This window comes from Pleurodeles waltl, chromosome 6 (assembly GCF_031143425.1).
Source record: "Pleurodeles waltl isolate 20211129_DDA chromosome 6, aPleWal1.hap1.20221129, whole genome shotgun sequence".
NCBI lineage: Eukaryota > Metazoa > Chordata > Amphibia > Caudata > Salamandridae > Pleurodeles > Pleurodeles waltl.
Window position 1 is genome coordinate 1,550,679,614 of NC_090445.1, and position 15,041 is coordinate 1,550,694,654.

Here is a 15,041-nt window from a genome sequence, read left to right on the forward strand (position 1 = left end):
TGTTCCAAACTTCACATTGGTGAATTAGTAAACAAACAATAGTGACCATTTGATCCAAAATGACTAGGAACATGAGAACAGTAGCAACATTTTTTAGCAAAACATATCAAAAATATGTTTTCACTTGAAAATTCAAGTCAGTTATTTTAACAATTGCAGATTGGCATGAAGCCTTACTTTTTCACAAATATGCTTGTAAGCCAGTCTGTTTTTCCAAATATAAATGAAACAGACAGGAATGTGTACACAGTGACAGAGTAACACATACTCCAAAATAACAGTTTTTGTCTTTTGTTATGTCCAGATGATAAATCAATATTTAAAAAAAAAGAGCTATTGCAAGGGACTCTGGAAAATGTACAATGTACATGGTGCAGACATTTCTTTCTACATATTGATTTTTGTGGCACGAGTTCACTATTCAAAATAACCAATCTGTATCACTCAGAGGTGATAAACAATTTCAGGAGAAATTTGAAATGTTTAAGAGAAATCATCAAAAATTAAATGGGAGTAATGATCATAAATTAAACAGTGAGCAAATGGGTCCTTAAGATGTTCCCTAAATGCATAGGTTAATTGTAATGTATACCTAATTTGAAAGCCTTGAAGCAGTTTAAATATGAAAATTAGGAAATGTTCTTTTTAAAAAGCTCATGATCATTTTTATTTGCACAGATCAAATAAAAATGTTGTATCTGTCTTTTCAGCATCTTTAGGAGCAGGCGAAAAGGGACATTGGCCACGAAGGCGGGGAAGCAAGTGGCCACTGTATTTGGCTGCTGAGACCTAAGGCACAGGTGGGCACAGTGTCCTGGGGGGTGAAGGGACTGGAATGGAGGCCACCAGCTCATCATCTTCTTTGGAGGTCTCCACAAGCATCACGACCCTAGGGAGGGCAGCCCCTACAGGACATTTACCATCTGCATCCTTGTCCGCCACCCAGATTTCCATCTCCACCCTCCCTCTAGCTCCCCCACCCCCAGTTGGCCAAACCTGCCCCTCTAAAAGGGCTAGATCCTCCTATGCTGCAAGCACCTCCACTGTGCCCCTGTCCACCCAACTGCGCTCAGTGAAGAGGCTATTGACCTGTTACACAGTATTTCTGTAGGCCAGACTGTGATCATGAATAGCATTCAGTGCCTTACTTGTCAGATGCAACAGATGGTTGCATTTCTGGGTGCCATTCATAGTTTAATGTCTTGCATGGAGAGATTGCTTGTGAACATAGCCTCTGCACTGACCTCAGACCCCCAAGTGGCCCAATCTTGTGCCCCTACTCCAGTCCCTTCCTCATCCCAAATCCCAATTTCCACCCCAATACCAAGAACACTCACTTGTTTGCAGGCATCCACTCCAACAGACAAAAGCAGCACACCCACACATAAACACAAACACACAAAAAAACACAAACACCCATCCAACAAACACACACTACTGACACTACACCAACAGGGACCACAACTGCCAACACAACACCATCACACCCACAAGCACCACCACCACTGACACAAGCACCACAACCACCACCACACAAACAACCACCAACACACCCACAATCACCACAAAGACCAGCACACCCACAACCACCACCACACCCACATGTACCACAACCACAACATCTATTTCAACAGCACACTCATCCAAACAAACTCAAACGCACACCTACCTGCAAAACAACACCCACCAACCCCAAACGCACACATTTAACCAAATACCTGCTCAACCATATACATCCAAACATACACCAGACACACATGCATCTGCAAAGCATACAGACACACGCACCATAGCCACACCAACCACATCAATAGCACACTCATCCAGACACAGTCACACAAAACCACACATACGACATCAACCAAATTCAAACGCACGCACTTACACCAACACCAAACACCTTCCATGCAACACACCTGTGCTCTATTTATGATTAACGTTTTTGAGAGACAGCTCTTATTTAAAAATATTTTTTTTGTTTTCACATAGTTTGTCCTGACATTATTTTGTGTTTATAAGTAACTGATTAATGACAATGTTATTTATGAACATGCGGGGAACATTAACTTAATTTCATTTATGACAGTGAAGAAAACAGGCTTTCATTAATGACATATTTGTATTAGTGATGAACATTTATAACAGACATGGAAATTTTGGTGCAAGCATTCATCATGATAATGGACACTTACACCAAAGTTAAAAATGTTTACATTTTTTAACTTGTTAATACCTGTCTTTATTTTAAAATGCTAGGTCTTAATAATAAACACAAATGCATAACACATTAAAAAAACTTTAGAGTTAAATTAAATTTAATGATATAGAGAAAATGCACTATATAAGGGGAAATGTGACATTATTAATACAATTATGAAATGTTTTAAGGTTAGGAGTGATACTGAATGTACATTTCTTGTAAATCAACTTCTTCCATTTTGTTGTGCACAACTGTAATACATTTTGTTAGATTTGTGTTGTTCAAATAATGTGTAATACATATGTATCTGATTTAATAGTTTAGGGAAAATTATTAAACACACTTGTATGGACACATTTTGAATTTGGGATTAATGGGACTTTTTGTGTAGGTGTCCATTAGCGTGAAGGCAGGTTGGACGAAAATGGTAAATGTAAATATAATATACCAGTGAGTTTCTTTAATTTTTTTAAACTACCACATTACACACATATGCAATGGACATTATTAGACTATTGTTTGTAAGTATTTATTAAAAATGCACGAGTACAGAATTAATGTAAACAGACTATTCTAATGGTAACAGTTAAAAAACGTCACTCACCTTTGGTTCCACGGACGATGAGGTTGATTTGCATTTTGGTCAAGTAGCAGCAGCAAAGAAATGACTAGTACAATCGGGTTCATGGCAGAAACGGAAGTGAAAAGAAGAAAAATGTTTCGACCTTGTATGCCTCGAATCTACCAACTCAGGTGTGGAGGTTTAGCCGCCACAGTTGCATTGACGGGAAGGCACATCGTGATTGGTCTGGCGGCAAAACTGGCTGTGGTCACGCCGCCAGTCGCTTTTGTCTATGGCGCCGTCTACGCCAGTTTAAAATTCTGGTGGTGACGGTGGTTCGCCAACAGACTATCATCCAAATAAAGCGAGCAGCCTGCCTTGTCGCCAGACAGATTATCAGACGGCAACAACAACAGCAGGGCCAGGTCCACGAGGATCTAAATCGGGCCCTAAGTTACATTTATTTATGAACAGCGATTATAAGTCAAAGTATAAGCAACACCATTATAAACTCTTTCATTTAAAATCTAATGTGCAGGCAGCAGTTTTCTCGAGTCACACCAAACTTAGGGTATGTGCAGCCAACGAAAATGAGTTGTTTGGCCCAGGACCTAATTTAAATATAAAGTTAACTGTGAAACAAGAGAACAAGTGCCCATGTGTGTATCATAGAATGCATGACATTACATTCATAAGAGTTGTTACAAGCTGGTTAGAAATAATATCTCCAAAAGGCTGGTAGCTAGAATAGAGGTCGAGGGAAGGAGCACTAGAGCCAAATGACATGATACAGCATACTATAAATATTCTGAGACCTGGCGAAGTTATGGCTGCAAGACGTGCTGGACACTGGCGGCCATGCCTTAGTTCAGCTCCACGCCTATTGCTCCGCATCCTTACATTAAACCTGCGCTTCCCCACGCCATCCACATACCTCTTGTCACTCGCTGACAACTTGTATAACGGTGACCCCAGAAAGCTGTTCAGAGACACTGCAAATGGCCTGGTGTGGCCATGGCATGCCTTGCTCCTTTGAGGCGGCCTCACCTTGGGTTGCGGTCCACTGTCTGTTAGGTGCTGCTCCGGTCACTGGCTGATCCACACACAGGTCAGGACATCATCGCCTCCCTGGGGAATTTGGGGGGCACCAGACAATGGCAGCATTATCCTACCGACCTGAAGTCAGGACCAGGGCCCTTGTGGTCCCACCCACAGCAGCCCCCAGCAACCTTCCAGCTCCTGAAGGCCCACATGTGCCAGGTGATCGTAGGCCCCATTTCATCTACCTCCCGGTTTTACCTGGAGAAGCACTCGTGGTACAGCCCGCCCCTCTTATGGAGGATCAACAGGGGTGTGCACTGCAACAGAGAGTGCGCCCCCCAACAAGAAACATTTCCACTATTATATCGACACGGGATGGGCTCTTGGTGAAGACGCGACCTGCCCACTTGGCAGCGTTGCTGACCCCAGGCCTCAAAACACACTCTGCAGGTAAGAGGCTCATTCTTTTCCATTGGAACCATTGTACTGCCGATGCCTCACCATGTGCTGACTTCTTTACTCTTGGGGGCATTGAATTTAAAGGCACTGCACAACTTGGGGACACACTGAAACAATAAACTGCCTCATTGGGTCAATCACATCTAGGTTTGGGCAATCGCTTCAATATTATTTGCCCATGTTGAGCCATTACCTTCACATTGCTTGCACATAACGCTGATGTGTGGTGAGGGCCCGGCAACAGTAATTGACACAGGATCCATAATTAAATGACTGCCTGCCCTCCAATCTCCTAACTAGTGCCTCACTGCATTTAGCTTTTCGCTGTCTCTGATCCCCAACTGCAGACCTCACAACCCACATGTACTAACCCAGCTGTGGGTAAATGGCTTTGGCATCGCTCCATAGCCTGGACATCAGCTACCAGCCACCTGGGAACTGTCTGAACTACACTGCTGGCTACCGCAGATATTTCCAGTACATGTGCAGCATGCCTTACCTGTGCCACATTCCAGGTACTCCTTCTATAAACTTTGCATTTGCCTACTGTGACTTTATTTGGTTTGCCTGCTCACGTTGGAGTCTTCACCCTGACCTTGCGGGGCTGCTCGTGCTGCACAATTGCTGGTGGACAACAGTGCATGCGTGCCCAGCCACCTTTGAACTATAGTCTGGAGTGCTCGTGCTGCATAGTGCTTCCGTCCCCCCTGGCACTCGCAAGCGGGTCCATGCTGCTGTGGACATTGTCAACTAAATTTATCTGTACCCATCTTTCACCATGGGGTGTCTGCGATTAGTGACACAAAACCCACCTGCAGGATCCAGGGAACCCACTTCTTCACCTACTTTGGACTCCACCCAACCAGGTCAGGTATCCAGCACTGCATCCATTGAAAGCAAATTGGATGCTGTTTTGACAGCCATTGAAAGTGTTTGGACTGCTTTAGAACTCTGCATCGACACAGTAGCTGCTGACTGCATGCTGTTGCGTGTGGACCATCGCAATCTGCCAGACAAGGTCCGAACTGCTGAACAGACCATTCTCAAACCCCACATATGCAACCCCAATAAAGGCCTGCAGATCCTGAAGGAACTGAATTGTGTATTAGAAGAGAGGGCTGAAGATGCTGAAGGCCGCTCTCGTTGAAATATCATTCGCATTGTTAGCCTACCTGAAAACATAGAAGGCTCTGACCCTGTCTCCTATGTGGAAAACTAGCTGCACTCCACATTACCCACATCCATGCTATCTGCTTTCTTTGCAATTGAGCGAGTCCACAGAGTACCCGCAAGCCAACCTCCCCAAGGTTCGAATCCACACCCCATGTGGTTCATCTGCTACACTATCACAACTGGGACGCCGTACTACGAGAAACTAGTAAAGTACTGGACTTGTCATTTCCAGACTATACTTCACTGGTGCAGAGTCAAAGAAACACCCTCCTTGCTGCAAAGTGTTGCTTACATGAAGTAGAAGTTAAATATTCACTCCTTTTCCCTCCAAAGCTCCAGGTAATGCATGATGGTAAGTTTAGGTTTTTCATGGAGGGTAAAGTCGTCTGAGACTCGATCGAATCGTCAGGCCTGGTCGCCACCAGCTCTGCTGACCAAAGCAGTACACCCGCACTGGAGCAAACGTCGGAATCATTTTTTAATGCCCGTCTGGCACTCCAAACTTGGAACAGATGATAAATGAACGCAGGAAGGCTCTGCAGCCTGCTGCCACAATCCATAAATCTTTACCTTTGTAAGACTTGAATGAGTTGCCATCAAAATCATACAGTGACAAGAACTTCATATTGACCTGGCCCTCACAGCCAAATTCTACAACACTTCCACAAGTGACCCCATAGATGGATGACAATCTTAGCTAAAACTCTGGTTGTAAAATGTGGTACCTGTGCAATCAGCATGTTTAAGATAAGTTTGGGTGGATGCATGTTGCTCCTCCACACTTATAGAATTGTTAAACTTTGGTTGTTTTATTGTTTGACTTGTTCAACCCCTTCTTACTGTCCGTGTCTGCTACTATTCAACTCCATGGCAACATCTTTCCATCCCCTGCTAGCCGTTACCCTTCCCCCCTCCCCATAAGATTACTAGAAACATGGCTAATGTGAATATAATGACATGGAATGTCCGAGGTTTACACACTCTATTACACCGCTACACTATTTACTCTTACCTGCACTGGCGCTCAGCACACATAGCCTTATTGCAGGAATCACACCTGGTACTTATGGAGGCAATGCACTTGCGGCGATACTGGTGCAGCAAGTATTTTCAACTAATTTCTCTATAAATGTTAGAGAAGCCTTAGTATGGCTCAGGGCAAACACTCTCTTTGTAACAATAAAAACTGTTGCAGATCCAGAGGGCTGCTACATGCTAGTTGAGGGACATCTTGATGGCCACCACATACTCCTAGACTCCATGTACGCACCCAATTCTGATCAGTAGGGCAGGGCTCGACAAATCTACTTGACCACTCGCTATGGCTGGCAAGATTTATTTTATGAGGCCGAGCTATTTTTTAGATCCCACTCCACCCTTCTGGCAGTGGACAAAGAACAGGTGTTCTGTTCAGTCAAAAACTGAATTAGCAATGAAGATGCCTTTAAATCCTATTCTTGTCACATTTGCTCTATGTTCAGAGACAGAGGTCAAAAGTCAGTTTGTCTTCTTGCATTGCAAATACTTTTACTTGTGACTGCAGAGTTCCAGGATTTTGTAAGGTGAACTGTTTGACAAATGTGAAACGGAAGGCTTTTGGTATCAGTTTTTTGCTAACACGCAGCATTTATATATCTAAGTCAACTTTACAAACATTTCAAAATATATTTCAGTAGCTATGAAAGACCATTTTTCTACTTCTGTGTGATGAAAATAATATTTTAATGGAATGAAAAAAAGTCAGAACCCTTTACGTGGTGATGTGCAAATGATAAATGTTTTCTGAAATCCAATTTTCATAGAGTATTGTTAATACACTATATAGTTTTATCAGTAAAGCTGCAAGTTAGTGGGAAGGTTTTTGGACATTTCTTGCAAATCAACTGTCTGTAAATGACATTGCACTACCACATCATGATTTAGTTATATATTTATTAAAAGTGAGTGTTTTAACATAAACTGAGAAACACTCCTGCCCTGAAGGCAAAGTTATTAGTAAACTAAGAGGCAGGTCATGCATGGATCATGTGTACCCTATATGTGGGCTAGATTTATTATACATAGAGCAAATGTTTAGTGTATTTAATCAAACAAAAGCGGATTTTTTTTACAGCAGAAATGCTGAACTCACATATTTGAAAGAGCACTCTTATGCGAGAATGAAGAAAAGGGTGACTGCAATTTGAGACCTGTTTCGGGGTCAAGTACATTACAGCTAGGTTGAGTATACCTGCAAGTCTAGTAATATTTGTATGATATTTTGAAGGCTGTAGAGCTTCCTCAGCCATCCTTCGAGGATGTTCTTGCAATGGAATGGGATTCCATTACTTCTTGGTGGAGATTTTAACAGTGTGCTTGATACACAGCTAGACCATTCCTTTCCCCCTTTCCCTGCACAGTTGCTACCACTAATACCCAGGCGCTGACTACTTGTCTTACACATTGATGGCTGTCAGATGTCTGGAGAGTTCCCAATCCACAGTCCAGAGTTTATTCCTTTTATTACAGCCGTTATAAATTACAATCCCATATAGACCGCTTTGTAGGCTCCCCTGATATCCTCGCCCACATAACACACCAATTATTTGGGTCATACTCATTCAGATCACAATACTCAGCATCTTTATCTGAACTGGGAGCCAACCCTCCCCCCAAGACTTACATGGCGACAACAACCAGAAGCCTTAAATGACCCCCACTTTTGGTCCTCCCTTGAGGCTGCCATAGGTGATCATTTTGCACTCAATGCTAACACCGCTTCCTCCCGCTCAATAGAATGGGACGCCTTTAAGTCAGTGATCAGGGGCCATTTAATGGTATGTACGTGGAACATGAGGCGGGCTCTAAATAGGGACATCAATCAAATTTTTTCTTGTTCGCGATTGAACCATTGGCCGTAGTTCTTTGCACACATGGGGACGCCTGGGGTATTCCCCCTCGGTGATGGGACACACTTGGTGTCATTTTAGCTGATGGTTGGTTACACTGTCTGCATGACGTTTATGCAGTCCCCTCCGATTTGGCACCTATATTCCAGACCTTTACAGAACTCTCTGAGCTTAAAGTCAACTGGGAGAAAAACTGTCTTTACACTGTTCTAGACCCTGCTTTCTGCCTTGGAAGCGCCCACCTCTTTTGGCAACCCACCACATCTAAATATCTAGGAATCTACCATGATGCCACTGATCTATTTGACGGTAATCTTACTCATACAGTGCCCTTGATACACTCGCAATAATTTTTTGGGGAAGACCCTCCCCCTTTCTGTAGCAAGTAGGGTGGCACTTGTTAAGAACGTTGTGCTCCTGCACCTGTTATAGCACTTTGCCAACCTCCCTTGTATCTCCTTAAATCCTTCTTTCATACACTAGACAACCTTACATGGGCTCTCATCTGGCATAATACAAGGTGCAGAGAGCATTAAACAAACTCCAACTACCAACCACAGGTGGAGGATTGGCGGTCCCTAACTTTGAACATTATTACCTGTCCTCCCAACTACAATGGGTGGCTAGGTGGATATCGGGCTGGAACTATTTGCCAATACCACTCCATCTTGGGGTCTGTCGAAGGTACTAAACATATTCCTCCCATTCTCCAAGTACAGCACCTGGTCACTACTCTTGCCAATAGAGCATCATTGCTTTACGCACAGCCTCTTTATAATGAAAGCCACACAGATGTGTTCCCTGCACTCCCCTTGCTAGGCCCCCCGCCTGATATGTTGCTAACAGATGTGGGCTTCCCACCTGGTCACTTCCTCTGTTATAATTTGTTATATGGTGCCCTTGCCACCACTTGGGGCTGTATGCAGTTGGAACGTCCAATGCATCTCACACTTCAGTACCTCCATGTCATAGGATCAGACCGCCATCTGATACACTAGTTTGCCGACTCACTTCGCACGCATGTCATGGTCTCCACTGCAGCCTTGATGGATGAATGACTTAGGTGCCCTTGCACAGACAAAGAATGGATAGCTATGATGGAGTACCCTGCTCTCATCCCATAAAATGCGCTTGTTCGCCTTATCCAGCATTACATAGTCCACAGAGTCTATTTTACACCTGGGAAAATAAACAGTTACTACCATCAGACAGATGCCGTCTGTCCCCGCTGAACTCAGCCTGATGCTATCCGGATACATGTGTTGTGGTATTCCCCTTCCCTCCACCAGTACTGGCGACGGGTGACATCATGCCTAGCACAATCTATTGAAAGGCTGGTGCCACACACCTCAGCATCCTGTTTGTTCGGTTTAATTCATTGAAACAAAAAACATAAGGATACCACTAGGTTCATCGACCTAGGCCTAATTCTTGCCAAACACGTGGAAGTTGCCAATACCACCATCGGTTTCTGCATGGGAGATGTCTATGCGGGTGTTGGCCCGTGCTGAAGTGTTGTCTTTACATAGGGAGTATACACATGGTCTTTATAAGTACCAGGTAGCAGACAGCTCGGACACTATTCTTGAAGTCTTTCAGACATCAATATGCTCCAGTGGCACGTCACCTGTCCCGCTGGCACTATAAATAGGAAGGCCCAGTATAAAGATATACCTGTCAACTGATTCCAGCACAAGCCATTCCCCATATACCCTATCACAAACCCCACCTGAACCGTAACCTACTAAGTCGCTCATGTCTCTGTCAACCTCACACTCAGATTGCGACACACAACGCTCTCCCCCTTTTTATCCCCATATACGCTGTTGATCACTCTCACCAGTGATTACCCCTTCACTGTGGCTTACAGCTTTACTCACTACCTATGCTGTCCTCTCTTCCCCCTATTCGTTATTCTGCCACTACTCTTGTAGTTTACAATGGTTGTATTAAATCTCTGATTTTGCATAACTCTGTTAAGACATTAACTGTAAGTTGTGATGCAACTTGCATTTATGCTGCACCAAATGTTGGACATTTTTGACAGTATGTATGGTAGATGTACTGTTATGTATGAATATAGAAAAATAATAAGAAAATGCAATAAAGAGATTCAAACAAAAAAGACGTGCTGGACACCACCTTCTGCTGCCATATTGCCTCACTACGCCACCCACTGAACACCAGCTCTTTCACTGCCCAGCTTTCTACACAATTGATGAGTGACAGCATAGAGGAGAAGCAAGAGCGGTACCAGGAGGGTGATGGGCACAAGCGCATCTGACCACTTCTGGACCAAGGAGGATGGTGCTGGGAGGATGGAGAACCATATTCCAGGAGCATCAAGTTGGGGCAGGTGTAGCCGCCATCTGTGGCACGGATCAAAACCATATTGGACCACACAATCTCGGTGTTTAACCCGATGGTGCCCATCCACTAACACGAGGAGGGTTCCTGCAAAAAATGATATTCCCTACTATAGGCCACAGATAATTTTAGGATTAGGTAGGTTTATTGGTCTTGAAGAATCGCACTAGATCTTGTAGACTAAAAAGCGAGAAACATGTTGACCTTTATTTAGTAGCAGTACAGGGGATCCTGTACGTGCACACCCTACACTCCAAGTTGAGAGGGCTAGTGGTTGTTATTAACACAATTCATAACAGAGGTTAGATATCCCAATAAATTATGTTTTACCTCTAGTAATTTTTAACAGCATTCTTTTCCTTTTTTCATACCAATCCTACACAATAGTTTATACTGACCGGCAACCATTTACTGTCAAAAGATCTCTGCAAAGAGCCCCCTCGTGGGGCCCGTCAGGCATTGCAGTGCCGGCCTGACGAGGAGCATAGCCCGATGATGAAGCATGTCACCAACAGGTGAGTGAGGGCATTTGTTCCGAATTATTTTGATTCTCAGGGACCTTCTTCTCCCTTTTCCCTTTGAGGTATAGGGATCCACTCTCCCCCTTTTTTCCCTCCCTTTTTCTAGTGGAACTGTGTATACCTTTTTGTTTGTGAACCATATTTAGACCATCTGTGACAAATCTTTGAACACAAAACACACAGTGCACTGGACTGGAATTATTTGTCTTTTGTATAGCACCTGTCTGCCCCTCGAGTAGTCTTGTAGCACGGTTATCTTGTTTGAAGGCTATTCAAGTCAGAGCTTGCACGTGTGGAAGAGATATATTAGTTGAATATATCCCACATAGTAACAGTCACAAATTCTAAAATATGTGTTGCCAGCAAGTAGTCAGAAAAATTGCCTTTCAGAAATGTTTTGGTAAAATGGGGAGCCTCAATCCTTAGATGGGCAGCAGAGAATCTTTCATCAAAGCAATCTTGGTCCTCTGTCACATGGATGATATGATGTGTAATGCAATGGGTCTTGAAGGAGACGTTAATGGTCAATGGACAGTTAGTCCATTTCTTGTAAGGCATTAAGCAAACCCACAGATGTAGATAAGGTAAGAGCCTTACAGCTGAATTATGAATCCTCGAGGATAGAAATGATCAATAGTATTGGTGAATTAAACCTGATGTTGAAATCCTGGGAAAAATGAATAATGGTCAGAGAAATCTGAGGCTATGGATTGAAGATGTTACTACTGAATTTGCTTATAGTGTCAAGGTAAGTATGCATCCATGTTCTTTAAGGATGCAAAAGGTGCAGACTAGCATAGCGCAGTTGCCAATGAAAAATAAGGAACAGCAAAAAACGTCAAGACTTCCATTTGTCTGGTGTTTAATTTTATATAGTTCCTGGCTATCCTGGCAAAAAGGTTTTATCCAAAGATGTATGAGTCAAAGCCAAAAGACTGCTATACTGTTCCAGTTTGAGGATGCACTCAGTATTACTGTCATAGCTGTAGCAGGTAAAGCTTTAGTACTGTATAAAAAAAGAAATGAGCTTAGAAATGAAACTTTAAGGAGCAATAGCGTCAAACCTAGAGACAGCAAAAGGAAGAGGTTCTATAAAAGAATGGTTGAGAGAAATATATTGGATGCCATCATATATAAATTAGGAAATCCAGCCCAGAGCACAGGGCCATTTCCTAGATTGCAATTTTTGAAAGAGAACAGAGGAAGGTGCTTTGGTGTAATATGTCAACTGTGATGGATACGTATGGCAGAATGACAGTGGAAGGTCTATTACTATCCAGTTTTGATTTGAAGTTATCCAGGTTGCAATGGGGGAATACGTCATCCTATGAAGAGATCAGGAATCAACTTGGTAGTAGGTCTGAAAGTTTGTTGGACTAAATATAATCAGATATCTGTTGAAGTAGTACCATTTTGAAAAACATTATCAGTAAACAGCGATATGCCATTGGTCTGTAATTCAATGGGTTTTTAACATAGCCTTGTATTCCTCTGCTAAAGCTTCAGATGAGAACTTTTGCACAGCTTGAAGGTTCCAGTTTTGAAAAACAAGTTGAAACATGTGGTACAGGAAGAAGCTGATGTGGGGCTTCGGATTTCCCAAAAAATAAAGCTAGCAGGCAAGGTTCAGTTGGAGACTCAGATTTTATGCATGGTACTACCAAGGAATTTAATTCTGGCTGGAAGAGAGGGGTAAAAACAATCTAGGCTCCTGTGGGCTGTGGCAGCTGGATAGAGTAAAGTTGGTGGCGAGTTGAGAGCGAGTCGCAATTGCTGGCATTTTTACAGTCAGGCAATTCTGGCAGTGTCAATACAAAAAAGGGGGGACTGGGAGGTTATTGGTCCAGTGTACGGTCTCCCAACGTAACCTATATAAATTATGAAGTACACTGTTCCTATAAAGACAAAACTACATAGAGGATAAAAGGGGACAAGCTATCAGGAGCAGGGAAGCCCTCACACATCCATTCGGATGTAAAGCATCATCACTGGGTAAGCTCCTCGTCAGACCGGCGCTGCAATGTCTGACGGGCTCCCCTCCACAGGAAGGAGAGCTCTTAATCAGAGATCTTTGATTTAAATGATGCCGAAGATAAATGCCAATAGTGATGAAAGTGAGGAGAAAAAGGAAATGTGGGATAAAAATGACTCTAAACCCAAACCATCATCATTTAATGTGTCTGAAATGGATCTAGGCCATGATTAAAAACCACCGGAGTGTCTAAAGGAATGATGTTCCTAAGCACTCCTACTCAAATGTGATTTGGTGGAGGAAAAAGAAACACTGTTCTAAACCCTCTACTCATAGGTCAACATGTTTCGCGTCATGTCGGATCCAGTGACGCTTCCTCAGGACCTAAGAGTAAATATAACTTCTCCTCTAAGTATGTTTTGAACCCCTGTAGGGTACAGGTAAGGAAACAAAAGTTTGGTCACTTGCGTCCTTGTCCACTGCGTGTCTGGTCAGTTTATAGAAAAAAGGCGCCCTGCAAAAATGTGAAAAGAAGCAGTAACATATACTATATAGGGAGGAACTCCTCGATGAATAAACAACATTGTGGTCACATGCTTCAAATGACAATATGTGAAAGATGATCAAGAAAAAGTAACAACACGCTTACCATCCCAATTAAAGATAATGGTGCCCTAGGGGTACACGGGTCTATCACCTAGAGCGCAAAACTGAACAAAACATGACAAAATGAAAAGTATATGTAAGATACCAAACATTTAAGTAGTCCATAAAATCATTGTCAAGCCCATGGAAGAAATACGCAGGTCGTAGAAATATTTGTTAGACCCTTAACATGGGTTATAATTCAAATAGTCAGAAAGGTGATCTGAAAGCAAGTATACCTTTGATAGCACCATGTGAAAAACATCCAATAGAAACAAGTGGTGGGTACATACTGCTATAGCGAATGGCCTTTTACCCTTAAGTGGTCTATAGTAAATGCTCTCAGTGGTACCAAAAAAACACAGCCGTTCTAAAAAACGGGAACGATCACATGTTAGTAAGTCAATTGCGCTCCCACATAGTATGGGTAAAGTTGCAGATGCACAGCTCCCCATGTCCTCTATGGAGAGTAGCCATTATCCCCTGACTGATCAGTAGTGAGCGCTATGGATAGTACGCCATAAAATTAATCAGTCAGAAGACAAGGCTGATCACCATCACAGAAACTAGCTAGTGTCATTCCCACAGTGTAACAATGGCTGAGCATATACACAGATCCCTTTGTAATGTGTGACGAGTGCTCTAAAATTTAATTATCCAAAAGACAAGGATAATCACCATCATGAAAACAAAATGGTTTCATTCTGCTGATACTGCTATGACCAGGCAAATATACAGGGCCCCAGGCCCTCACTGCAGTCACCCCCCAACAAGGCCTGTTATAACTAACAGAATAGATAATTACTCACTTTTGGTGCCTCCAGTGCGCGCTGAGAACCTGCCCCGACACCGTGTCCCTGCAGCAGACTGCTGCATGCCTCACGTGCCTATAAGTAGACGACGGCAATTGACGATCGTCAGCTGGGGAATCCGGAAGTGTTACCTGTATCCTCAAGGTCACGTGATACTGGGAAATCAAATGGAGCCGAGGCGTAGGCTCTACAGTTAGGTGTCAGAATGGCAGAAATGGAAAACGGTTCCCCACCAGCATACAGGGGCCGTAAACACTGAAAAGGGACTAGCAATGCCTTAAACAGAGAAAATGTAAGGTAAAAAGGCAAAGTCCAGGTGGAATTTGTATAAAAATATAGGAAAAAAAACGAAATCCTATATGCAGGAGTTCAGGAGGACATCAAGGCTGAATGTCTGGTAC

General features: G+C 43.1%; 1 long non-coding RNA gene across 1 annotated transcript in view; it reads right to left on the minus strand.

Annotated features, from left to right (window-relative positions):
* Positions 1-14,817, minus strand: part of LOC138302163 (uncharacterized) — a 185,554-nt gene extending 170,737 nt beyond the window's left edge. The window contains exon 1 of the long non-coding RNA XR_011205318.1: positions 14,638-14,817. This is a non-coding gene — a long non-coding RNA (uncharacterized lncRNA). The remainder of the gene's footprint in view (positions 1-14,637) is intronic.
* Positions 14,818-15,041: the final 224 nt, after the last annotated feature.